The sequence below is a fragment of the Bubalus bubalis genome, chromosome 12, assembly GCF_019923935.1.
Source record: "Bubalus bubalis isolate 160015118507 breed Murrah chromosome 12, NDDB_SH_1, whole genome shotgun sequence".
Taxonomy (NCBI): Eukaryota; Metazoa; Chordata; class Mammalia; order Artiodactyla; family Bovidae; genus Bubalus; species Bubalus bubalis.
The window spans coordinates 95,892,916-95,919,022 of record NC_059168.1 but is presented as its reverse complement, the minus strand read 5'-3'; the positions used below and the strand labels follow the sequence as shown (position 1 = coordinate 95,919,022).

Sequence of the window (26,107 nt, the reverse complement as noted above, 5' to 3'; positions counted from 1 at the left end):
CTTGATTCATGAGGCCTGAATTCTGTTAGTTACTATGTCACTAGCTTTCTGTGTGACTTTGAATGCATTATCCTACATTTTTGGGCTGAGTTAACCAGTCAGTAAAATGAGGAGGGTGACCAAGGTCAGACCCATCATTAGAATTAGATGATTTAATGGTCAGTATGAGATGTTTAGAAACATTTGTAGACCCTTAAGTATTTAGGTTCTTTTTCTGAGAATACTGTAGGCAAGGCAGATGATTCGTTCATCAGGAGCTTGTTGAATGTTTATCTTCATGTTGGCAGAGTAAGAGATCCCTGGGGGGCATTGATAAAATGATAGTCCCTGCCCTCAGAGAACCAGCTCAGAGTCTCGTGAGATGAACAGACCATGATGATCCAAGGACCAGAGATTTGGAAGTGTGGTTGACCCTCCATGTTCACAGACGTGGAACCTACAGATACGGAGGGCCAACTGTTCTTGGCCATTTTGTATAGGAGACTTGAGCATCTGTGAATTTTGGTGTCTGGGCGGTGGGTGGTGGTCCAGGAATCAATCCCTCATGGAGACTGAAGGGTGATTGTATATTTGAAGGATCCAGGCATAGACTAAACTCTTGGGGGAGAAGTCATTGGAGTCTTAAACCCAGTCTTGAAAGGTGAGGAGGTTCTGTCTGCAATCTGTGGTTTAGTTTTTCAGTGACTGCCCACACACTTGCCATTGCGCAAGCATGTACTCCCCTGGAGGGAAGAGAGGCCTCTTCCTGCCTGCTTCATCCCATCCTTTTAGGTGGCTGTGTCCCCTTCCTAGAAGCCTAGAAACACTGACTCAGGTCTGACATACCAGGAACCACATTATCTGCTGCCATGTGAAATTCTTTCTCAAGTAGAAAGTAGGGGAAAATCCCCTACTTGTCCTTCTCGAGACCGGACTCTTCTGGAATGTTTCCTCAACTTCCCTGACAACGGCATCCTATTGTCTGCTTCCACAGCACCTTGTTTATGATTCTTGAGTGTACACATCTTTCTCCTTCTGTGTATCTTTCTCCCTCTTCTCTGTTACAGAGCACCCAACATACTGCTCAATACATATTGGGAAGGGGAAGATAAATCTGCATCCTGGTTGGTTATATTTGGTCATTCAAATAACTCTAATGATAATAACATTAATAATAGTAGCTTGCATGTTTTAAGAACTTACTATGTGCCAGTCACAGTTCTGAGTGCTTTGCATGTAATGATTAATTTACTTCTCACAGCAGCCCTGTGAAGAGGTGTTATGAGAATCCCCAGTTTGAGAGGTGAGAAGACTAAGGTTCAGAGAAGTGAAATGCTTTGCCTCAGGCCACAGAGCTGGAAGGTGGGCATCAGCATATGAGCCCAGGCACTCCGGACCTCGTTCCTGATCTCTGTGTTATACTTGCATGAATTGTGAAGGGCTCCCAAAGGTCTTCTTCTTGTTATTGTGAGGTTAATCCTCAGCCAGGTTTTAAGTGGCTCCTTGTTTTCCCCAAGGGGTTGGCTGCAAAGGTGGTGATCATTCCTTTTGCTCTGAGGTTTTGTAAAGCCTTTTTGCCAGTGGACTATTTTGTAGCAAAAGCCATTTAGGAGACAGTGAGGTGCTTAGGGACAGAGTGCTGCTGTTCTGCTGATGACACAGTGTTTTATGTGCTTGGGTTTTAAAGGGTGTGGGCTGTGTTTCCTCAGGCCCGAATGATTGAGGGATATAAGTGAGAGTAAGCTGACTGCAGTTTAGTCTGGAAGGATCGAGGTAATTTGTACAGACTGGTAAGCGTTTAGACTTGACTCGGAGAAAGGATGTTGCTTATAGAAAAGGCAGAAAAATACTAAACTGTATTTTGTGTGCAAAACAAAGGGTCTGTCTGTGAAATCAGTAATGTCCAGGTGATGATTTTCAAAGAAAGATTATTTCCAAAAGGAGACTGAAGCCATTTAAAGAGGTGAATTGATGGGAGTATTCTTTTTCACCACGCTCTCCTCACAGTTTGTCCCTAAGGTCAGCCAGCAATTCCTTCTCAGTGTCTGTCAGATTTGACACTTCTCGTATTCACGAGTCACTCCTTTGTTCCAGGACCTTCTCACATCCCATTTATGTTACAGCAGCAGCTTCCAAGCTGGTCTCCCTGCCCTTGTCCCCTCTCCTTCCGTGTGTCGTGTACAGCAGTGGCCAGATTAAGTACCCCCACTGCCCTCGTGAGGGAGCAGGACTAACTCACCTGACAGAGCCCGTCAGCAGTGGCACCCTTGCTCCCCGCACGCTTTCCAGCTTAATTCTTCCTGTTCAGTATAGTTGGACCTTTGTTTAACCATCACCTACCTTCCTGTTGTAGGTATGTGATTTTAGTTGATACATCATTTCTCATTTTAGCCCCAGGATAGTCCAGAAAGATAAGAGACTTTTATGCGTGTTCTCTAGATGAGGAAACCAAGAGGCAGAGAGGAGAAAACCCTACAAAGGAACTTCCACATGGATGCAAAATAATTAGCAGCTGAGTGAGTGAATGATGGAAAAGCCAGTAATTAGGAAAGCCTGTGCAGTCTGTTTATAGAGCTTCTGTCACCCTGCCTCCCAGCAGGACCCCACTTTGCAGATTACCTGACAGTTTTTGCAGTTTTTCACATCTTTGCTCCCGTACTTTCTTCAGCCTGGGCTCCCTTAGTCCATTGCCTCAAGTTCTGCAGAACACAGAACCAAGATCACTCCAGTTAGTGTTTTGATACTTGAACCGCTTTTTATCTTCCCATTCCCTCTAAAATTTTGTATCATTTACATTATAAATACTCAAGAGACTGATTTGTGACTTTTCTAATCAAATCGTGTGTGTATGATGTCATATACAGTAACATTTTTTTCTTATGTATTTTCCTCAAACGAGTACTTCCCTTAGTGTTTAAGTGTTGGGTTTTTTTTCCTTTGTTGTCTTTTATTTTTGTTCCCATTTGCACATCTCTTTCAAGATACCTGTCACTGGAGAGGTATTGTCTGCCTTTGCTTGGCTCACAGTTGTGTTCATCTCACAGCCTGTCTCTTCTCTGTTGTTTGGAAAGAGTTGCCCAGAGGTCCTTCTGACACAAAACGATAGAGGAGGAAAACTTAGGAACAAGGGATGTAGTCTCTGCCCTGGAGCTATCTATCCTTTAGGGGAAGGCGTCTCAGAGCAGCAGCTGTTCCCACAACACCAGCCACAATTAGTGTTGAGGTTGTGCCAGGCTGAGCCGAGCTGCTCAGGGTGGGCCACGTTTAAGCAGGTGCAGACGTGCCCCCTAGCAATTGTTATTTCATTTAATTTAGTGAAAACTTACTGAGCCTCTACTTTCTAGGCCCTTTGAATACATATGTGAATGAATTCCTACCCCTGCTCTGAAGGAACTTGAATGTAGACTAGTAGGTACACAAGCCACAATAAGGAGCATTAAGAAAGTTCTAGATTAAAGACAACTTAAAAAATCCAAGTTTCATGTATCTTTTTTTGAGCGGTGAATGCTAAATCATCTTCACATCATTTAGTGTAATTTATTGTTAGTTTGGGCTTCCCTGGTGGCTCACCAGTAAAGAATCTACCTGCCAGTGCAGGAGACACAGGTTTGATCCCTCGGTCAGGAAGATCCCCTGGCGAAGGAAATGGCAACCCATTCCTGTATTCTTGCCTGTGAAATCCAATGGTCAGAGGAGCTTGGTGGGCTACAGTCCATGGGGTCGCAACTAGACACACTTTAGTGACTAAACCACAGCATTGTTTTAGGTTAGGTGTAATTTTGCATTCTGTGTTTGTATACCTACCTTTGTAATCTTTAAATTTTTCTTTTTCTATATAATACTCCTTTTCAGTGATCAGCTTGCATTCCTAGCAGATACAGCACAATTTACATACCTCTTTCTTAGAAGTTGCTTCCTGAACAGCCTTGTGGAGAAGACAAAGGTAGGGAGTCTTATCGGAGAGGAGAACAGTGTTCTTGGTGAAGATGGAATAAGTGATAGGAGTCATTTTGGCCTGAACATATAGTGGAACGTGGTTGTCTTTTTCTTCCCTCCTTCCCTTCCCCTTCCTCTTCTTTTTCTTCTTCTCTCTCTTTCTTTTTATTGAGCTACTAGTAGCCGGGGAACATACAGAGAAAAAGATAGTTTGGAAAGTGGGGGGATTCCAGTGGTAGTCCATATCTAGGGATTTTAAACTTTGAGAAGTATTGGGAAACTTCCTTCATCATCTGAGAAGAGGTTTGTGCCACTACCGGTGCGTGACATGACTGGGGCTGTACTAAGCCTCTGGCTGTTCATGTAAATAGACATTCGAAGACATCTGATAAATCTGAGGATGGAATAAGTAGGACTCGGTGTCCTCCCATTGTACAGGAGACAGGGATCAAGACCATCACCATGGAAAAGAAATGCAAAAAAGCAAAATGGCTGTCTGGGGAGGCCTTACAAATAGCTGTGAAAAGAAGAGAAGCGAAAAGCAAAGGAGAAAAGGAAAGATATAAGCATCTGAATGCAGAGTTCCAAAGAATAGCAAGGAGAGATAAGAAAGCCTTCCTCATCGACCAATGCAAAGAAATAGAGGAAAACAACAGAATGGGGAAGACTAGAGATCTCTTCAAGAAAATTAGAGATACCAAGGGAACATTTCATGCAAAGATGGGCTCGATAAAGGACAGAAACGGTATGGACCTAACAGAAGCAGAAGATATTAAGAAGAGGTGGCAAAAATACACAGAACTGTACAAAAAAGATCTTCATGACCAAGATAATCATGATGGTGTGATCACTCACCTAGAGCCAGACATCCTGGAATGTGAAGTCAAGTGGGCCTTAGAAACCATCACTACAAACAAAGCTAGTGGAGGTGATGGAATTCCAGTTGAGCTATTTCAAATCCTGGAAAATAATGCTGTGAATGTGCTGCACTCAATATGCCAGCAAATTTGGAAAACTCAGCAGTGGCCACAGGACTGAAAAGGTCAGTTTTCATTCCAATCCCAAAGAAAGGTAATGCCAAAGAATGCTCAAACTACCACACAATTGCACTCGTCTCACACGCTAGTAAAGTAATGCTCAAAATTCTCCAAGCCAGGCTTCAGCAATACATGAACCATGAACTTCAAGATGTTCAAGCTGGTTTTAGAAAAGGCAGAGGAACCAGAGATCAAATTGCCAACATCTGCTGGATCATGGAAAAAGCAAGAGAGTTCCAGAAAATATCTATTTCTGCTTTATTGACTATGCCAAAGCCCTTGACTGTGTGGATCACAATAAACTGTGGAAAATTCTGAAAGAGATGGGAATATCAGACCACCTGACCTGCCTCTTGAGAAATCTGTATGCAGGTCAGGAAGCAACAGTTAGAACAGGACATGGAACAACAGACTGGTTCCAGATAGGAAAAGGAGTACGTCAAGGCTGTGTATAGTCACCCTGCTTATTTAACTTATATGCAGAATACATCATGAGAAACTCTGGGTTGGAAGAAGCACAAGCTAGAATCAAGATTGCTGGGAGAAATATTAAAACCTGAGATATGCAGATGACACCACCCTTATGGCAGAAAGTGAAGAGGAACTAAAAAGCCTCTTGATAAAAGTGAAAGAGGAGAGTGAAAAAGTTGGCTTAAAGCTCAACATTCAGAAAACTAAGATCATGGTATCTGGTCCCATCACTTAATGGGAAATAGATGGGGAAACAGTGGAAGCAGTGTCAGACTTTATATTTTGGGGCTCCAAAATCACTGCAGATGGTGATTGCAGCCATGAAATTAAAAGACACTTACTCCTTGGAAGGAAAGTTATGACCAACCTAGACAGCATATTAAAAAGCAGAGACATTACTTTGCTAGTCCGTCTAGTCAAGGCTATGGTTTTTCCAGTGGTCATGTATGGACGTGAGAGTTGGACTATGAAGAAAGCTGAGCGCCAAAGAATTGATGCTTTTGAATTGTGGTGTTGGAGAAGACTCTTGAGAGTCCCTTGGACTGCAAGGAGATCCAACCAGTTCATCCTAAGGGAGATCAATCCTGGGTGTTCATTGGAAGGACTGATGCTAAAGCTGAAACTTCCAATACTTTGGCCACCTCATGCGATGAGTTGACTCATTGGAAAAGACTCTGATGCTGGAAGGGATTTGGGGCAGGAGGAGAAAGGGATGACAGAGGATGAGATGGCTGGATGGCGTCACTGACTCGATGGACGTGAGTCTGAGTGAACTCCGGGAGTTGGTGATGGACAGGGAGGCCTAGCGTGCTGTGATTCATGGGGTCGCAAAGAGTCGGACATGACTGAGTGACTGAACTGAACTGAACTGACTGATGTCTGCCTAGCCCTGTGGAGATAGTAGGCTTCCTGGTGGGAAGGCTGGAATTGCTGAAGAATGGCGTGCTTCCGATTAAATGGAAAAAGACTAAGGATTAGAGCTAAAGAAAATGAACCCTGTTAGACTGGCTAGCTTTATCCATGGACTGGTTGTAGACAGGGCATGACTTTTCCATCCTTAGATGGTGACAGGAAAAACAGAAGACTGGCAGTCACGGGATGTGTTTTCCTGTCCTGAAGTTCTGCCCTTTTCTTGCCGGTAAGTCATCATGAACTCTTTGAGCCTCAGTCTCCTCATGTGAAAGAAATGAGGATAATTATACCAACTGAGTAGTGGTTATTTTTAAAGTTAAGTAGAGAGTACCTGTGAAAGTGCTGTAGCAGTGGCCTGCTCTTACTCTTATTATTTTTAAAAATAATTTTATTTATTTATTTATTTTTGGCTGTGCTGGGTCTTTGTTGCTATGCAGGCTTTTCTATAGTTGTAGCAAGTGGGGACTACTCTCTCATTGCAGTGCAGGCTTCTCATTGCTGAGGCTGCTCTTGTGGAGCACTGGCTCTAGGGCGTGTGGGCTTCAGTGGTTGTGGGTCCCGGGCTCTGAATCACAGGCTCAATAGTTGTGGCGCATGGGCTTAGTTGCTCCGCAGCATGTGGGATCTTCCTGGATCAGGGATTGAACCTGTGTCTCCTGCATTGGCAGGTGGATTCTTTTACCACTGAGCCACTTGGAAAGCTCTCTAATGAGTTATTATATTAACCATTATGTTTTCCACCTTTGACTTTCTATCTTTGCTGTAACCCTTCGTCAAGCATTATCAGGATTATAATCCAAGGAGAAATTTAACCATGCCTAGCTTCACCAGTACTCACTTTGCCCACAGAAAATGGACTCGTGAGGCTGTGTAATGTTCATTTGCTAGTTAGAAAGTGAAACCATAGTTATTTCAGTGAGTTTTTTTTCCTCTTTCCCACCTTGTGAAAAGTATATTCATATGTTTTATAAGACTCCCCTATATGTCTAATTTGGTGACAAGAATCACCATTATTGTTAAATTTATTATACTTTCACTTCTTTTCCCTGAGTGACTCATTATTGAATCTTGGAAATGCAACTGTGTTTTTCTTTAGGAGGAGGTGGTGGTGAGGGAGAACTTGGGAATGACTTTTAAATAAGAGAACTTTGCATTATATTTATCTGTCTGGAGGCAATAAATCTGTTTCAGGAGATTAAATACAGACTTCTTTATAAAGCCCTGTTTTCTCAAACCTCTTATCAGCAGCACTTGGCAGTAATCACACCTACGGAAACTTGTAATTTTCCTCAAGGAGGTGACACTGACAGAATTAAAAATGAAGGAGCCCCCCTGAAAAGCAAGTTCATTACAAATTAACAGTGGTCTTAGCAAAGCAGTGGGCTAAGGCGTGTCAAATAGCGATATGGATAAAGAAACCCAGCATTTTAAACTGTCAGAGCTGGGAGCAGGGCTAGCCTGAGAACAAATTAATCACATATTGTCAAGGCAAAGTTGCATCAAATTAACACATCGGATTCCAGCATATTAATGTTAGAATGCTTTCACCTGATTATTACTGCAAACCATTGCCACTCTTTGAATGCAAAGATATAATTAAATTGCTAAATAGAAAGTGCATATAATATCTCCACATGCATTTAGGATGCATGAGCTGAAAAGTGCACATCCTAGGATGTGACAGATTCTATTTGTAGGGGGGAAACTTTACTTTTTTTCCCTTTTATTTACTTGGGAGTACCAGAGTATGAAATTAGAAAAGTTGGTTGTGTTATTCATATCCTATATGAGTTAGATGAAATACAGGTTTAATTTAACTGATTTGCTGCACTGGCTATGAGTACCTAATTACCTCTGCATTTTTTCTGAAAGAGAAATGGGAAGACGTTGCACACTGGTCCTTTACAACATAGTCGTCCATTGCGTGTGATCCCAGTGGTAGATCTATCATTAGATGGTCCTTTGAGAAACCAGACTAACCATTCTGATCACTCTCATATGTGGAGCTTACTCTCTGGTGCTGCTGGGTCTAGTGTGTGTGTTCTGTGAACTTCAAAACAAGAATTCTGGCAGAAGCCCAACTGTGGTTGACCATTCTGATCCAGGAAGCAGCCCAGAAGGAAGAACTTGCCTTTTTCTTAGACTCGGCCTGTTCCAGGTTATACTTGGGCCAGGCCTTCTGGCCTCTGTCGCTGCTACTCACATCCAGCCTTGCTGTCTCTGTTAGTCACACTTAGGCTTGACCACTCTCCTGCTATGCTATACCAAGCTTTGATGGTCCTCTACATTAAAATCTTTCTTAAAACTCACCAACTTTCATGAAGCTTCCTTCAGCAACTCAGGCATTCATAGACTTCTCTCTTCAGCTTTGGGATAGAGCAGTCTTGATTCACAAGTCTCAGGAGCAGCTGCAGGGCTTGTAAACATGGACAAAGGAAGTATTAATCCCCAGGAGCGTCATGGGTTCACTCAGAACCAGGCAGGGCAGGATAACCTCATTTCCTTTTTGGGTAGTGTGACTAGCTGAGTACTCTGGTTGTGGTGTTCTGAATTTCAGTAAAGCATCTGACTATTTTAGTAGAATCTTATACAATATTCTTGTAGGCCAGCTGGAGTAATGTTAGCCAGTAACATTGTGGTCAGGGAGTCTCGCACCTGGCTTGAATGACCAGATGCAGAGTGACTAGGCATGTGTCAATCCAGATAGTTATCTGTTGTGGCAGGCTGCAGGGCTCCATGTGTTCAGGGGCTTGAAGGAGAACATTGATGACAGGCTGATCACATTTGTGGAAGGCAGAAACTGGGGCAAGAGCAGGCATGTTCTGTAACAAAGTCAGGGCCTGAAGTGGTCTTGACGAGACAAAATGGTACTTGCCCTTAGGTCATCAGATGCAAGTGCTGTGTTTGGGGGTGCTGAAAGAGCAGGGCAAAATATGGTTTAACCAAGAAGTGCATGAAAGAAAGTTGGCTGTGACTCAGTACGATTGAGCACAGCCAGAGAGATGGTAGAAAAACTCATTCGTTCATTCATTCTGAAATATTTCTTACGTCTGTGGTTGTTCAGTCGTTCAGTTGTATCTGACTCTTTGTGACCTCATGGACTACAGCATTCCAGGCTTCCCTGTCCCTCACTTATCTCCCAGAGTTTGGTCAAACTCATGTCCACTGAGTCAGTGATGCCATCCAACCATCTCATCCTCCTGAGTCTCATGAGTCTGTATGTGCCAGGAACTTTGCTAAATGCTGAGGATACAATGGTGAATAAGATAGACAAAGAACCCAAACTCATGGTGTATGTAATCTTGTAGGAAATTGAAACAATTAGAATAAAACGTAGTAAATGCTATGGGAGGGAAAGTTCAGTAGGCTGAACTCCTTCAAGGAGGGGCACTTGGTCTGGGCTTAGGATGGAAGGGAATTAGGGAAGACTCCTTAGATGAACCCTAAGCCAAACTTTGAGGGATAGGAGGGGGGTGAGTCGGATAAGAAACTTCCAGGCAGGGGAAATGCTGGTTATAAAAATCTGAGGTGAGAGGAAGAAATTCTGGTGGATTCTAGGGGAATGAAGGTAGTTGAGTGTGCCTGGCATGTACAGGGTAGAAGAGGCAAGAGATGAGGTTTGATCAAGAAGATTTTGACCTGATCCTGAGAGTCATATTTTGAGCAAGAGATTGACATCCTTAGGTCTGAATAAATCACTATGCCTGCATTTAGCAAAAGCAGAGAGTTTAGTGTTTGGGGATATTGCATTCCTGAAGATGGACGTTGGCAGCTATAAACAACCTGTGTTGAAATAGAGGCTGCCAGGAAGAGGTGGAGACGGAATAGAGTGTATGAGTTGGGATGTACAAAATCTGTGTGGAGAAGGGAAGACTCAGGAAGATCTAAACATTGCCTGAATGTAGTAGAAATTTTCTCAGAGCAGGGCTCTGCATGACTCTGCCAAGCTGGGGACAGCAAAGGGAGTATTAACCATCTTTCCATGGTTATGTGTTCATTGTTGGCTGTTTGTAGGAGGCAGTGTAGTAGACTAGAAAGAGCCTTAACTTGCACTTATATTTTCAGGCCTTACATTGGGGTCTTTAATCCATTTTCAATCAAATTATGTGCATGGTGTAAGGTTAAGGATCCAGCTTCATTCTTTGACATGTGGATATTTAGTTTTTCCAGCACCGTTTGTTGAGTCACAGTCTTTAAGTGACTTAGAGTGAGAGCACAGCTCACAAGTGGAAAGATGATGTTTTATCTTCTATCCTTCATATTTATATGATTTCCTTGATAATATACATAATAAAGCCTTTATTTGAAATGCCCTTTGCTTATTGTGACCATCATTTCACATGACTTTATATGTGTGTGCGTGTGTATATATATATATATATATAATCATGATGTTGTGTACCTTAAATACTTTATACCGGTTATGTCTCAATAAAGCCGTGAGAAAAGTACCCTTTCCCTCACCTCATCACTTGCAGTCCATGTTCTGTCATACCATGGTTCCAATTCTGTGAATGTTTTGTTCTCTCTGCCTGAATGTCTCTTTGTCAGTGAATTTCTGTTTATCTTTTAAGACTCAGCCCACATATGGCCTCCCTTGGCTTCCTCAAGTTGTACTTAATCACACTCCATCGTGTTGTGTTGCTCTGCTCAGTTGTTCAGTCATGTCCGACTCTGTGCAACCCTGTGGACTGTAGCCCACCAGGCTCCTCTGTCCATGGGGATTCTCCAGGCAAGAATACTGGAGTGGGTTGCCATGCTCTCCTCCAGGGGATCTTCCCGACCCAGGGATCGAACCCAGGTCTTCTGAATTGCAAGAGGATTCTTTCTCAGCTGAGCTACCAGGGACGCCCATAGTCCATTGTAATTGTACATTTATATAGCCTTGGCATACACAAGAATGTAAGCTCTGTGTGGACAGTGGACAGTTTGTCTTTATAATCCAGCAGCCAGCACAGATCCTGTCATCCAGTAGTCATTTCATAAAATCAACAAGGCCACCTTTGTCATAGAGACCGTAAAATGGTGAAGGATGAGATGCCTCAGTTTTATATATAATGAGCTGAGCTGCTGTCTCTTCAGTTCTAAAATTAGGAGATAGATTAGTTCTCTGAGGTCCCTTCTGGCTCCAATAGATGATGAAAATTGCACAGGGAATCCCTATCCAAGTATTCCCAGAGCTTCATTCCCAGAAGTCTCACAAGATATACCTTGAAATGGTACCGAATCTTTTCTTGGTTGGGAGCAGAGGTAGGGGACCCTAAGGAATTTTGCCATCTCAGGGTCAGGTGAAGTAAAGCGTGTTGGCTGAGCTTTACCAGTGCGTTCTGTATCTGAAAGTTCTGTCTTTCGCTGCGGGCGAGACATTCCCATCCCACTCTATTTTGGCCTCACTGTTTCATTTCTAAAATTGGGAAGATTGGATAGAGTCATCAGTTTTTATTGATTCAGTATGTGTGTGTTTGAGGGGGTAATGAATGGATTTTGAAAAAGCATATTCAATATTCTGATGTTATATAAGGAAAATAAAAAGATAATTTTTACATTATAGTTACAAAAAAGTAAAGCCTGTTTGAAATTTGACTGTTGGGAACATACTGAAGACAGAATAAATTTTAATGGCTATGGTGAGGTGTACATCATCTTTGGGGGAGTATGAGATTTTTATAGTTATCAGAAAGGGTCATGGGTTAAAGATGGTCATGAAACACTGCATTAGTTTCTGTTGCCATCTAATTTTCTATGATTCTGTAATGAAAATTTCACAGAAGGCTTCAGTGGAATGAGCCCTACTTATTTCTAGTGTATGTATGTGTTGTACCTACAGTTTTTGTTTGCTTGTTTGTTTTTTAAAATTGAATTCTGACACTATTACCTTAGTAGTTATATGACCATGGGCAAATCACTTAATCTCTCTAAGCCTCAGTTTTTTCATTTGTAAAAGAGACATGATGATAACACCTTCTATATAAGATTATAGTGATAATTAAATAACTAAAGCTCTTAGCTTAGTGGATGGTGCATCATAAATGTTCTGTTCATATTAATTATTATTATTAGAGGTTTGGGGTGGATATTAACCACACCTCTCCCTGATCTGACTTTGGAGCCTTGAGAGTTCCAATATAGAAATCAGAAAAATGGAATTTAAAATATCCATTTTATTATTGGCAAATCTGGTTATGATTGGCAACCCTATTATTTCCTCCACTGAATGTATGTCAGCATTATTCAATAGAATTTTGTATGTTGATGGGAATGTTCTCTATCTGTGCTGTCCAGTAGGGTAGCCACCACCCACATGTGACTACTGAGTACTTGAAATGTGACTAGTGTGACTGTGGAACTGAAACTTAAATTTTATTTAAATTGACTTAAATTTACATAGGCACACAAATCTGGTGGTTACTGTATTGGACAGCGCTTCTAAGTGCCCAGAACAGGTAAGGAAGGCCATGTCAGTTAACTCACTCTTCCCGGGACAAAGAAGAAACCATTTTCCCCAGTATTTCAAATAGGGCACATATTATTAGGTCTGCTTTGTGCCTAAAGCTAAGAAGCCTCAAAATAGAAGGAATAGGTCCCCTTATATTAGTCACTACATGTATAGAGCATTTTCTTAATAAATTTAAAATTTTCAATGCCTTAATGATAAAGACTTGCTTTTATTTTGCTTCATTCTGTACTTTAAATATGACCCTAGTTTTTTCCTTCTGTACTTGTGTTTTTTATTTTTACCAAGTAATTGGATGATTCCAAGTGTAGCTTATTTTTAGACAGAATGAAAAGAAATATTTTTAAAAACACAATTAAAATTAAATATTTTGTAGATCATTGCCCTGAATTCAGTCTTATCTCATTTATATTAAACTTGGCTTTCGGTAAGCTTATGGAAAATCAGTTGTTTCTTTGCAATTCTTTTTTTCCCTTCCTCATATTCTTTCTTTTGGGCTTAAATATTAAAGGGAGTCTTATCAGCACAGCTTGTTTCTAGAAAGGGGAAGGTTGATGTTTCTTTTGAAATTTCCCCAAAGGAACATCGTGCTTATAGCTTTGCTACGTGTATAGAGATTGTGTAGTTTCGTGATGTCAGACCTCTTATTGGCCATGAGTAACTGAGTGAATTCAAAATGACAGTATTTTGGGATTAGATCTTACATTTGAGAGTTTTATCTTGAAATTGCCACCACATGTACAGCACCCCCTCCCGTTTATTGAAATAAACATTGGTTATGCTTCTAAAGTTTTCCATTGATAGCCTTTCTTATTAAGTATATTCAGCCTATTAAAGAGTAGCCTTAAAGACCCATGTATAATTATGGGATATGAGCAGTCATTTTAATGACTCTGTAATTTATATCATGAGGATATAGCATATCTAAAGCAGCCTTCAATTAATTAGAAGAGGCTGTTTAATCTACATGTATAAAAATTTCAATTAAAACATCTTTGCTAAACTTCTTGTCCAGTTTTATTATATTTTGTATGGTTCAATTGATTGAAACATCCTTGAAAATAGTTACTGTGTTGAAGTGGTAAAGCACTGATTAAGGATTTACTGTGTATCAGGCATATGCTAAGTATTTTGTGTATATTATTTCATTTAATCCTCACAGCAGCCTGTGTGTGATATAGGTAGTGTCACTGGTTTACACTGGTTCACATATGTGAAAATTTCTCTGGTGGCTCAGAGGGTAAATCGTCTGCCTACAATGCGGGAAACCTGGGTTTGATCCCTGGGTCAGGAACATCCCCTGGAGAAGGAAATGGCAACCCCCTCTGGTACTCTAGCCTGGAAAATCCCATGGACAGAGAAGCCTGGTAGGCTACAGTCCATGGGGTCGCAAAGAGCCAGACGCGACTGAGCAACTTCACTTTCACTTTCAGTCCTCTCTACTGGGGTTAATATGACCTACTTCAGTGTGTCATGAGGATTAAACGAGATAGCACATGCCTTGAAGTACATACTCCAGAAATGGTAGCTGCTATTCTTGCTTTTTTTTATTTCATATTTTAAACAGATAGTGGTTCTTACTATTCAAAAATGTAAAAAGGTATTACACAGTGAAAAGCCTCTCTCCTGTTTGTCCTCCATTCATCTAGTGCCTACCCATACCCATTTTACTAGATATTCCAGAGTGTCCATGTACAAATTTGAAAATATATTCTTATTTTTTCACCTTTTACACAAAATGTAACATACTACTAACACTGTTGCAGAGCTTGCTTATTTTACTTCACAATATAACTTGGAAATCTGTCTGTATTAGTGTCCAGAGAATTTCTAGAATTTCTTATTCTTTCCTATTGCTGTATAGTATTCCATTGTTTTGAAATATTATAATTTATTTAGCCAGTTCTCTGTTGATGGAGACTTGAGTTGTTTCTCATATTTTGCTATTATAAACAATGCAGCAATGAATAATCTAGTACATATGGCATTTTGCAAGTGTGCAATTATATATGTAGGATAAATTCCAGGAAGCAGAATTGCTGGGTCAAAGGGAATATGCCTTTACAATTTTTGTCAGTATTGCCAAACTGCCCTCCATAGGGGTTGTGCCAGTTACACTGTTACCAGCAGTGTATGAGAGTGCCTGTTTGCTCACAGCTTCACCACAGAATTTATCAAACGTTTGAATTTTTGCCAGTCTAATAGGGGAAAAGTGAATCTGTGTCATTTTAATTTGCATTTTCCTTATGAGTGGGGTTAAGCTTTTCATTTGTTTAAGAACCTTGGCAGTTGTGTGAACTTCCCAGATGTGTTAGATTCTTGATCTGTTTCTAATTTTCTAGGAGTTCTTTATATATTCGGAAGATTAGTCCAGTTTATTGTGTATCTTTGAACTTTGTGGTTTTTTGGACTATACATATGTTTTTTTATATAGTGAAATTTCTTATTTTTTTCTTTATAGCTTCTATATTTTGAATTCATTTGTTTGGGGAGGTATTTTTCATATGCTTTGCATATTTCTTGTTTTATTCCTAGATATTTGCAGTTATTGCTATTGTAAATGGGGTCTTACTTTCTGTTATGTTTCTAATTATGTGTGTGAAGGCTGCTGATTTCATGTTAATTTTGTATTCCTTTACCAAATTCTCTGTTTATAGTAGTTTTTCATTAGTTCTTATAGGATATCCATATATATAGGGCTTTCCTGGTAGCTCAGATGGTTAAGTATCCTCCTGCAGTGTGGGAGATCTGGGTTCGATCCCTGGGTTGGGAAAATCCCCTGGAGGAGGGCATGGCAACCTGCTCCAGTGTTCTTGCCTGGAGAATCCTCATGCACAGAGGAGCCTGGCAGCCTATAGTCTATAAGGTCGGGTTGCAAAGAGTCAGACACGACTGAACGACAAAGCACATACATACATAAGAGTACTATTAATATGGAATAACACTGATTTATTTTTACAGCTTTCACGTCTGTTTTTCTGTGTCTGTTCTCTCTTTTTTAGTGTTGCTGTTATTGTTATCACTGTTACCACTATGACAGTACTTGGCATTAAGCTGAAAGTTGGCATTAAGTAAATGTTAATTCTCCCTTTAAACTGCAAAACGTAAATATCTAAAATGTAGCTAGTCAGTGTTTATGTCAAGCAGAGAATATTAAGAAAAATTTTAATGAGTGAAAAAAAGGAGGGGGACGTTGAAACTGTCCTATACCCTAGAGATCCTTTCCCGCAATGCTTATAACAGCCTGTATTAAATAGGGTGGGGCTTTTGTTTTAGTTTTTGCCATGGTTGAAAAGATAATCATTTGAGGTGTGTATATTTTGAGTGATTTGGGGTCTTTTCTTTCTTTGAAATCATTTGGCATTCTTTTTCCTTTCACTCTGGAGAAAAATTAGTGCTTAACAATATACTATAAGATTATGTCTTTGTGTTCCACAAGTAATAACCGTGCATTTTATTAAATATAGACTAGAATTTGAATTAGCAGCTGAAATGTTTTAAGATTTTTCAGAGCTTCAATTAAACTTAGCATGGATTTTTTATTTTTTTCCTGCTAACTTCCTGTTTCTTGGTTCATAGTAGTCCTGTAATGAGATGTCTCTTGCATTTAAGCTTTTGCTTTTGAGAGTTTTGTTTTTGGTAAACTATAGGGAACTAGAAGAATTTGAAAGAGGAAATAGTATGAAGGAAAATTAAGTGTTCTAGCACATAATGCATTTCTATTTCTCTCCCTCCATTCTTCCCTTCCTAAGTCCTTAAAGGAACCTGGGACTGGGAACGGAACCTGCTTGGGAATAATTGGATTCTTTTTTTCTTGGTTTTTTTTTTTTTTTAATTTTTTTATTATTATTATTATTATTTTTACTTTACAGTATTGTATTGGTTTTGCCATACATCAACATGCATCCGCCACAGTGTACACGTGTTCCCCATCCTGAACCCCCCTCCCACCTCCCTCCCCATACCATCCCTCTGGGTCATCCCAGTGCACCAGCCCCAAGCATCCTGTATCCTGCATTGAACCTAGACTGGTGATTCGTTTCTTTTATGATATTATACATGTTTTAATGCCATTCTCCCAAATCATCCCCCCCAACCTCTCCCACAGAGTCCAAAAGACTGTTCTAGACATCTGTGTTTCTTTTGCTGTCTTGCATACAAGGTTGTCATTACCATCTTTCTAAATTCCGTATATATGCGTTAGTATACTGTATTGGTGTTTTTCTTTCTGGCTTACTTCACTCTGTATAATAGGCTCCAGTTTCATCCACCTCATTAGAACTGATTCAAATGTATTGGATTCTTTTCTTCTCCATATAAGCTGAAAAGATGATGAGGCTCCTCATTCATCTGTGAAGCAAAGAAATGGGTTCACTTACAGCTGTGTCTTAAGTTTTTAAAAATTAAATGAGTGGATACAGAAAAAAATGTAAAGATATAGGCAATACACGGAGTTGTACAATAATCATCCATGTACCACCCAGTTGGGGAGAAAGAACGTTACTTTTACTGATGTTCTTTCTGAAGTCCACTCTTTATTTTCTTTGCTGTCCTCCCGCTTATAGAAGGTGTCTTTAATTCTCTTGCTTCTCTTTATAGCTTTTTCCCATATATTTGTATCCCTAAACAATACAAAGTTTTTGAACTTTATATGAATGTTTTTATATATAATTACATATGTTGTTGTTTAGTCACTAAGTTGTATCTGACTCTTCTGTGACTCCGTGGACTGTAGCCTACCAGGTTCCTCTGTCCATGGGATTTCCCAGATCTGGAATACTGGAGTCAGTTGCCAATTTTTTCTCCAGGGGATCTTCCCAACCCAGGGATCGAACCTGTGTCTCCTGCATTGGCAGGTGGGTTCTTTACCACTGAGTCACCAGGAAAGCCCATAATTACATGTGTTTTTAATATAATTAAACATTATAAATATTTATATTTTTAATAAATACTTAATTATGTTCTAAGTATTCTGTAACTTTTCTCTGAGCATCTGAAATAAAAAAGAAATTCACCCATGTCCATGCTTGCAATTCATTGTACAAGTATGGTTGGTGCAATTTATTTATCTGTTCAGTTGTTGATGAACATTTGGTTTGTTTACAGTTTCTGCTATGAAAAATAATACTGTTTATAAATATTTCACATGTGCGAAAATTAAAAACATTTTTGACTATAAATCACAGACAATAAAAGATACATCTTACATCCTGACCTAGTATATACACACATAAGTAAGTACATGTGCACATACAGATATATGTTGAAAGTAAATTTTCTTGGAAGAATATTGACCAGAGCCAAGAGCAAATGCACTATGATATTTTTTATTCTGATCTAATCTCTTCTATTCATTTTAAGAAATGCTGGTAAAAATGGGCTCACTTGATTTCCCAGCCTTCAGGACCATGGTTTGAAAACTTCTGTTCCAGAATACATGCAGACATGGAATTACAGGGTTACAGCATGTGGTGCTAGCTCAGTGATGTGTGTTACTATTTCTCCATTCTCTCTTCTGTTCTCCTTGTTTATTTGTTTTTCCCAGGTTAATATCACACTATTTTAATTATTTCAAACTTATAACAATTTCTGATATCAGGTAAATCATGTCCCCTCAAACTCCTTTTTTCTTATTCACAAACTCCTTGTGTATTATGGCCACTTTATTGCTGTTGCATGTAAATTTTGAAACTTTGTCAAGTTTTTCAAAAATTCATATTGAGATTTTGATTAAAATTGGACTAAATTTGTAGATCAGTTTCAGAGAGTTGATGTCTTTACCATTTTGAACATGATATATCTCTCCATTTATTTAATATAAATTGTCTTTCATAAAATTTTGTAATTTCTCCATAGAAATATTATGTCTTTTGTTAGATTGAATCACACATACTTAATATATTTTGATTCTATATCAATATCTTTTAAATCACAGTGTCTCACTTTTTGTTGTTGTTCAGTCACTCAGTCGTGTCTGACTCTTTGTGACCCCATGGACTGCAGCACACCAGGTTTCCTGTCCTTTGCCATCTCCCGGAGCTTGCTCAAACTCATGTCCATCGAGTGGGTGATGCCATCCAACCATCTCATCCTCTGTCATCCCCTTCTCCTCCTGCCTTCAGTTTTCCCCAGCTTCAGGGTCTTTTCAAATGAGTCGGCTCTCGGCATCAGGTGGCCAAAGTATTGGTGCTTCAGCTTCAGCATCAGTCCTTCCAATGAATATTCAGAGTTGATTTCTTTTAGGATTGACTGGTTTGATGTCCTTGCAGTCCAAGGGACTCTCAAGAGTCTCCTCCAACACCACAGTTTTTGTTGCTAATGTTTAGAAATAGCAGTTGGTTCTTATATACAGATTTGATTTCAACAACCTTGAAAGGGAAAGTGAAGTCGCTCAGTCATGTCTGACTCTTTGCGACCCCATGGACTGTAGCCTACCAGGCACCTCTGTCCATGGGATTTTTTCAGGCAATAGTACTGGAGTGGATTTGCCATTTCCTTCTCCAGAGGAACCTGGATTCAACAACGCTAATAAACTCTTATTAGTCATATTTTATACCTTTTTTTGGTAGTCTGTGGCATCAGTCTTTGCAAATATGATAGTTTTATTTTTATTAATGGGCTTCCCTGGTGGCTCAGATGGTAAAGAATCTGCCTGCAATTTGGGAGACCCGAGTTCAATCCCTGGGTTGGGAAGATCCCCTGGAGGAGGGCATGGCAACCCATTCCAGTATTCTTGCCTGGAGAATCCCCATGGACAGAGGAGCCTGGCAGGCTACAGTCCACGGGGTCATAAAGAGTTAGACATGACTGAGCCACTAAGTCCATTGTTATTAATGTTATATATATATATTATATATTAATATATATATATATATTATATATTAATATATATATAGGCTGTTCTATGCAGCTTGTGGGATCTTAGTTCAACCAGGAATTGAACTTGGGCCCCAGCAGTGAAAGCATTGAGTCTTAATCACTGAATTGCCAGGGAAATTACAGTTTTATTATTTTTGTTCCAATCTTTATACTTTTATTTCTTTTTTGCCTTTTACTGTTGTTTCTTTTTTGCCTTACTGAACTGGCTAAGAGCTCTAATACCATGCTGAAAGAGGCATTCTTCTTCCTGATATTAAAGGAGATGCTTTCATTGTTTCATCATTAAGAATGGTGTTTGTTGTTTGGCAGATGACTTATGCTGGATTAAGAAAGGTCTCTGTTACTCTTAGTTTGCTAAGGTTATTATTTTTTAATCATGAGTGAATGTTCAATATACTGAGTGCATTTTCTATATTTATGTAGACTACCATATTATTTTTCTCCTTTAATTTCTTAATCTGATTAATTATATTAATTATTTTCTTTATTTAATTGACTTTGCATTTGATAAGATAAATTAAACTTTGTCAAGTATCCTGATTTTTACCTACAGTGGGATTGGTTGACTAGTTTTTTGGCTTTTAATAAGTCTTTGTTTACATTGACCTGTAGTATTTCTATCCCATACTCTCAGGTTTTTATATGGATGCTTTCTAGTCTTGCAAAGTGATTTAGGAATTGTTTTTTTTTCAGTACCACTGATTAGTATGGGTAATATTAGCACTTTATTTTCTTGGGCTCCAAAATCACTGCAGACAGTGACTGTAGCCATCAAATTAAAAATGTTTGCTCCTTGGAAGCAAAGCTATGACAAACCTAGACATTGTATTAAATAGCAGAGACATCACTTTGCCAACCAAGGTCCGTCTAGTCAAAGCTATGGTTTTTCCAATAGTCATGTACAGATGTGAGGTTGGACCATAAAGAAGGCTGAGCACTGAAGAATTGATGCTTTTGAAGTGTGGTGCTGGAGAAGACTCTTGAGAGTCTCTTGGACTGCAAGGAGATCCAACCAGTTAAATCTAAATGAAATCAATCCTGAATATTCTTTGGAAAGACTGGCTGAAACTAAATACTCCAATACTTTGGCCATCTGATGCGAAGAGTTGACTCATTGGAAAAGTCCCTGATGCTGGGAAAGATTGAGGGCAGAACAAGAAGTGGGAGACAGAGGATGATGTGGTTGGATAGCATTGTCTGCTCAATGGACATGAGTTTGAGCAAGCTCTGGGAGATAGTGAAGGACAGGGAAGCCTAGAGCACTGCAGTCCATGGGATATCAAAGAGTTGGACATGACTGAACAACAGCAATAACAACAACATAAGCTCTATCTATATTTCAAATGTTTGGTAGAACTTGCTGATAAAACTAGTTGTCACAGGTTGGGTTTTCCTGGGAAGCTGACTCTGAAATGAAGATTAGCATGCAAGAAATTTGTCAGAGAGTGCTTTCTGGATTATCCCCTGCTAGGAAAAGGGAAGGAAACAGGATAGGGTAGAAGGAACTGGATGGTAGTGCTTACCCCATGGAGCATTCGAAATTAGGATGGTCCTTTGGGGTTGTCCCAAGTTGGGATAAGGGGGCCAGGCCTTAATATTTCTACAGTGTCCATGCCAGTCTAGCCTTTGTACTGTTTATGTTTACTAGATTGTGTAAGTTCATATGAATTTACTGGGACCGCTCCTTCATCTCTGTGATGGGTTTCTGATTTGCTGGGAAAACTTATATAAGAAAAGTTCATAGAATAAAGTATGGTTTCTCTTCAGTTGTGGAACCAATACATTTGCAGTTTTAGTCATTGTATTTTTCATTTCTAGAAGTCCCATTTTGATTTTTGATCTTTGTCCCAAAGATCTATTTGGTAATTTTTACAACTTTTCATTATGAAACATTTAATAATAACTTTCTTAAGTAATAATAGTTTAGTGATCACCTGGAGAAGGCAATTGCAACCCACTCCAGTACTCCTGCCTGGAAAATCCCATGGACGGAGGAGCCTGGTGGGCTGCAGTCCATGGGGTCGCAAAGAGTCAGATACGACTGAGCAACATCACTTTCACTTTTCACTTACATGCATTGGAGAAGGAAATGGCAACCCACTCCAGTGTTCTTGCCTGGAGAATCCCAGGGACAGAGGAACCTAGTGGGCTGCAGTCTTTGGGGTCGCACAGAGTCAGACACAACTGAAGCGACTTAGCAGTAGCATGCTCATTAACGTTTTTTCTATATTTGCTTTATGTTTTGTTTAGCCATTTCAAAATTGCCATTCACTGTTTTTTACTCTAAGTTTTTATTTTGTATTGGGATATAGTTGATTAATAATGTTGTGATAGTTTCTGGTGAACAGTGAAGCGACTCAGCCAAACATGTACATGTATCCAACCATTCACTCTTAAATACTTCAGCTTGCATCTTCTAAGGAGAGTGACTTTCTCTTACTCATCCACACATCTTGAATAGTATTTTATAGTCTCTTGTTCCTATCCATACTTTTAGTACTTCAGAGTTTTTCTTTAAACATTTATATTGTGTTTCTGCTCAGTCTGTTAACTCTTATATAATGCCTTCTATGTTTTGTGATTAGGGGCTGTAACAACTCAGTTTTTGTAACTTTTTTTTGGCGGGGGGTTAGAATTATTTGAGGCATATTAGTTCCTCCTGAGCGGGTTAGTTTGCTCCTGTCTCGTACCTGGGAGCAGTCAGTCCAGAAGGACTTTAAATTCTTGGTTTGAGTCTTTCTGGTCCATCAGGTGGTATGAATTTGCTATGAAAATCTTATATGAATATGAATGCCAGGTTGTGGTTGTTAAGTCTCAGAAAAAAAATATTTTGGACAAGCATTTTCCCTCATCAGGTGGGGAAACTTAATTCTAATTTATGCTCACATATATGGGGCTTCCCTGGTGGCTCAGAAGGTAAAGCGTCTGCCTGCAATGCAGGAGACCCGGGTTTGATCCCTAGGTTGGGAAGATCCCCTGGAGAAGGAAATGGCAACCCACTCCAGTATTCTTGCCTGGAGAGAATCCCACGGATGGAGGAGCCTGGTAGGCTACAGTCCACGGAGTTGCAAAGAGTCGGACACGACTGAGCGACTTCGCTTATAGGGCTTTTGGGCTTCAGCTTTATTATACATTTTGATTGGGCTATCCTGTGTATCAAAAAAAAGCAGACGCTTAATATCACCTTACTTGGCAAATACCATCACTAAGTCAAAAATGGTGTTCTGCTTCCCTTCCAAGGTTTCCCTTTTCATCTTATTTTTGGGCCTTTGTGAATTCCTTCAACACTTGCCAGCCTATTGGGTAAAATAAATGTTTTATATTACATATACTTTATATTTATCAAAATCTATAGTTGTTTTATTTTAGGTGGTTGGTTAGGGTATATTGCCATCTGGTTGAAATGGAAGTCCTTTAGTAAAAGTTTTTTACTGTGTTTTCTTAAATGCTGTGGAAAGAATACATGTTACGGAAGGAAGAGAAAGATAAGAGATAACTTATATGTAAATATATCATCGTTCTTGATTTCATGAAAATGTTGATTCAAAGTATAATACAAGACTCTCCCCTTTAGAAAAAGAACTTTAAGATATTTGGTTTTGGAGGAAATTATAGTAGGTAAAGATTGTGATCTTTTGAGTCAGTCAGACCTGGGTTTCTACCTGAGTTATTTCACTAGCTCTGTGACCTTTAGTAATTTCTTTAACTTCTTAGCAGTTTATTTATCTATAAAATGGGGCGATGGCAGTTTTAAAGATCAAAAGGATTAATATATGTAGAGGGCTCAACCTCGTGCCTGAGTAAATGTTAGCTCATTTTAATTTTTGCTTCTCTCTTTTCAGAAGTATTCATGGTACTAATACAGAGTGTTAGATGTGAAACATCTCACATTCCACACGTAATTATGTGAAATGGAATATGGGGACCTGGGAGACACAGCCATAAAGGGAAAAACAAGAAAAGTACTTCAAGGTTAGAAGATGGGGAGGAAAACAGTAAGCTTGACAGGTGACCAGAGCCAAGGAGACCCTGTGGCTTCCCTCAGCTTACCAAGAGCAGGGCCTCTTAAGGATGCTGTCTGCTCTGGCTCTTTCTTCCGTGTTCTGTTCAATTAGTTGTACATCCCTACACCTTCAGGTCAGAGGGAGCTCTTACTTTGTGTCGCCCAACAGAGCTGCCTAGGGTACTTCAGGAAAAGGAAACTTGTTCTCTTCTACAGGGATCTCAAGGGTAGTCAAGGATTTTATTCTCACAGTTCAGCAAGTAACCATTTGGTATCCTCAGAGTTCTGCAAGTACCTTAAAAGAAAAGAGATACAGCTGCATTCTTCTGAATAGAAAATAATCAACAGGAATATTGAAATACATATATATATATATACACACACATACTATGCAGCATCAGCATATATTAGATAGTGTGAAGCTTTTTGATTTTTTTTCCTCCTCCCCTTGGTATGATTCAATCCAATTCTTGTATAACTTTTTCATTAGACCCCACTGTGGAACATCAGAAATAAGAGGGAATTGTGTGGACCACTTCGATGTAACCTTTGACTCTATATCTTTGCATGCCCAAAGACAAGAAAAGTGTGTCTTATTCATTCATTGTCTGTATATATTTCTCTTGGTACTGCTGTTGTCACTTTGGTTTTTTAGTAAGGGAAATTGGCTTATTTGAAACGTTTGTCTTAATCCTCTATGGAAATATCAGTTTACAGGAAGGTTAAGGCAGCTCGTTTAGGTTCCTCTCAGAGTCTCTGCTGCAATTGTCGGAAAGGAAGCCCCAGGGAAGCCCCAGAGCACAGGCTTTGGAAGAGCAGTGGCTGCGCAGAAGACACACTCGAGATGCATTATCAGGTGCTGTCTGGAGAGTAGAAATTATGGTGTGAAGGCGGAAATGCTGATGTCTCCACTTTCCCAACTTAGCACAAACATCTTCTTTATCTTTGGTGAATTTTGGTTCCATAGAGGTGGCTCCAAGAAGCCTTAAATGCAAGTGTGAAATTGTTTTTAGAATCCTGGCTTGAAAACATGGTGTTTGGGGGTTTTCTTCACTTGTGTTCTTTTTCTTAAAGGAAAAGGTTTCATAGCATCCCCTGTCAGTGTCATTTCCTTTTCTGTGATGACTTGTTCATTGTTACATCAAAGGATGCAGGAAGTAAGGAAGGCATAAATAGATAAACGAACAAACAAATAAATAAAAAGCTTTGCTGCCTTTGTTACATCTTAAAAAGGCTTGACTATAACATAATGGAAACAGAGCAGCTATTTGATTGCAACTTTAGGATTTTTCCGTGAAACTTCGAAGCATGCCTGACTTATTTTCTGTTTTAAATAACACTGTGACATGGGAGAAGAAGTACACCATGGTTGCAGTGGGACTTTTGAATGTATCATCATCCTGGTCAGGGTAGATGCTGGCATGGAATGCTGTCATCACAGTGCTTGCTTGCCCACTGACATGTCATGTTCATCCTTTGTAAGGCCCAGAAGATGATTTGTAAATTATTTGCTTCTTGCCCCTGTACAGTGTTTTGTTTCTTTCATTTTTTAACCATCCTAACCATTTTTAAGTGTGCAGTTGAGTGGTGTTAAATACATTCATGATGTTATATGATCATCATGACTATGTGTCTACATAACGCTTTTCTTCTTGTGAGGCTGAAACTTGATACCCATTAAACACAACTCCCTGTTCTTCCCTCCCCCTGGTTCCTGGCAGCCGCTGTTCTACTTTCTAACTCTATGATGTTTACTACTCTTAAGTATCTGCAAAATGGCTGTCTGAGGAGGCCTTACAAATAGCTGTGAAAAGAAGAGAAGCGAAAAGCAAAGGAGAAAAGGAAAGATATTCCCATCTGAATGCAGAGTCCAAAGAATAGCAAGGAGAGATAAGAAAGCCTTCCTCAGTGATCAGTGCAAAGAAATAGAGGACAACAGTAAAATGGGAAAGACTAGAGATCTCTTCAAGAAAGTTAGAGATACCAAGAGAGCATTTCATGCAAAGATGGGCTCAATAAAGGACAGCAATAGTATGGACCTAACAGAAGCAGAAGATCTTAAGAAGAGGTGGCAAGAATACACAGAAGAACTATATAAAAAAGATCTTCACAACCCAGATAATCACAATGGCGCGATCACACACCTAGAGCCATACATCCTGGAATGAGAAGTCAAGTGGGCCTTAGGAAGCATCACTACAAACAAAGCTAGTACAAGTGATGGAATTCCACTTGAGCTATTTCAAATCCTAAAAGATGATGCTGTGAAAGTGCTGCACTCAATATGCCAGCAAATTTGGAAAACTCAGCAGTGGCCACAGGACTGGAAAAGGTCAGTTTTCATTCCAATCCCAAAGAAAGGCAATGCCAAAGAATGTTCAAACTATTGCACAGTTGCACTCATTTCACACGCTAGTAAAGTTATGCTCAAAATTC

General features: G+C 39.7%; 1 protein-coding gene across 13 annotated transcripts in view; it reads left to right on the top strand.

The window, feature by feature from the left end:
* MAPKAP1 (MAPK associated protein 1) overlaps positions 1-26,107 on the top strand; it is a 232,608-nt gene that overhangs the window by 62,580 nt on the left and 143,921 nt on the right. The gene's annotated exons all lie outside the window — the stretch shown is intronic.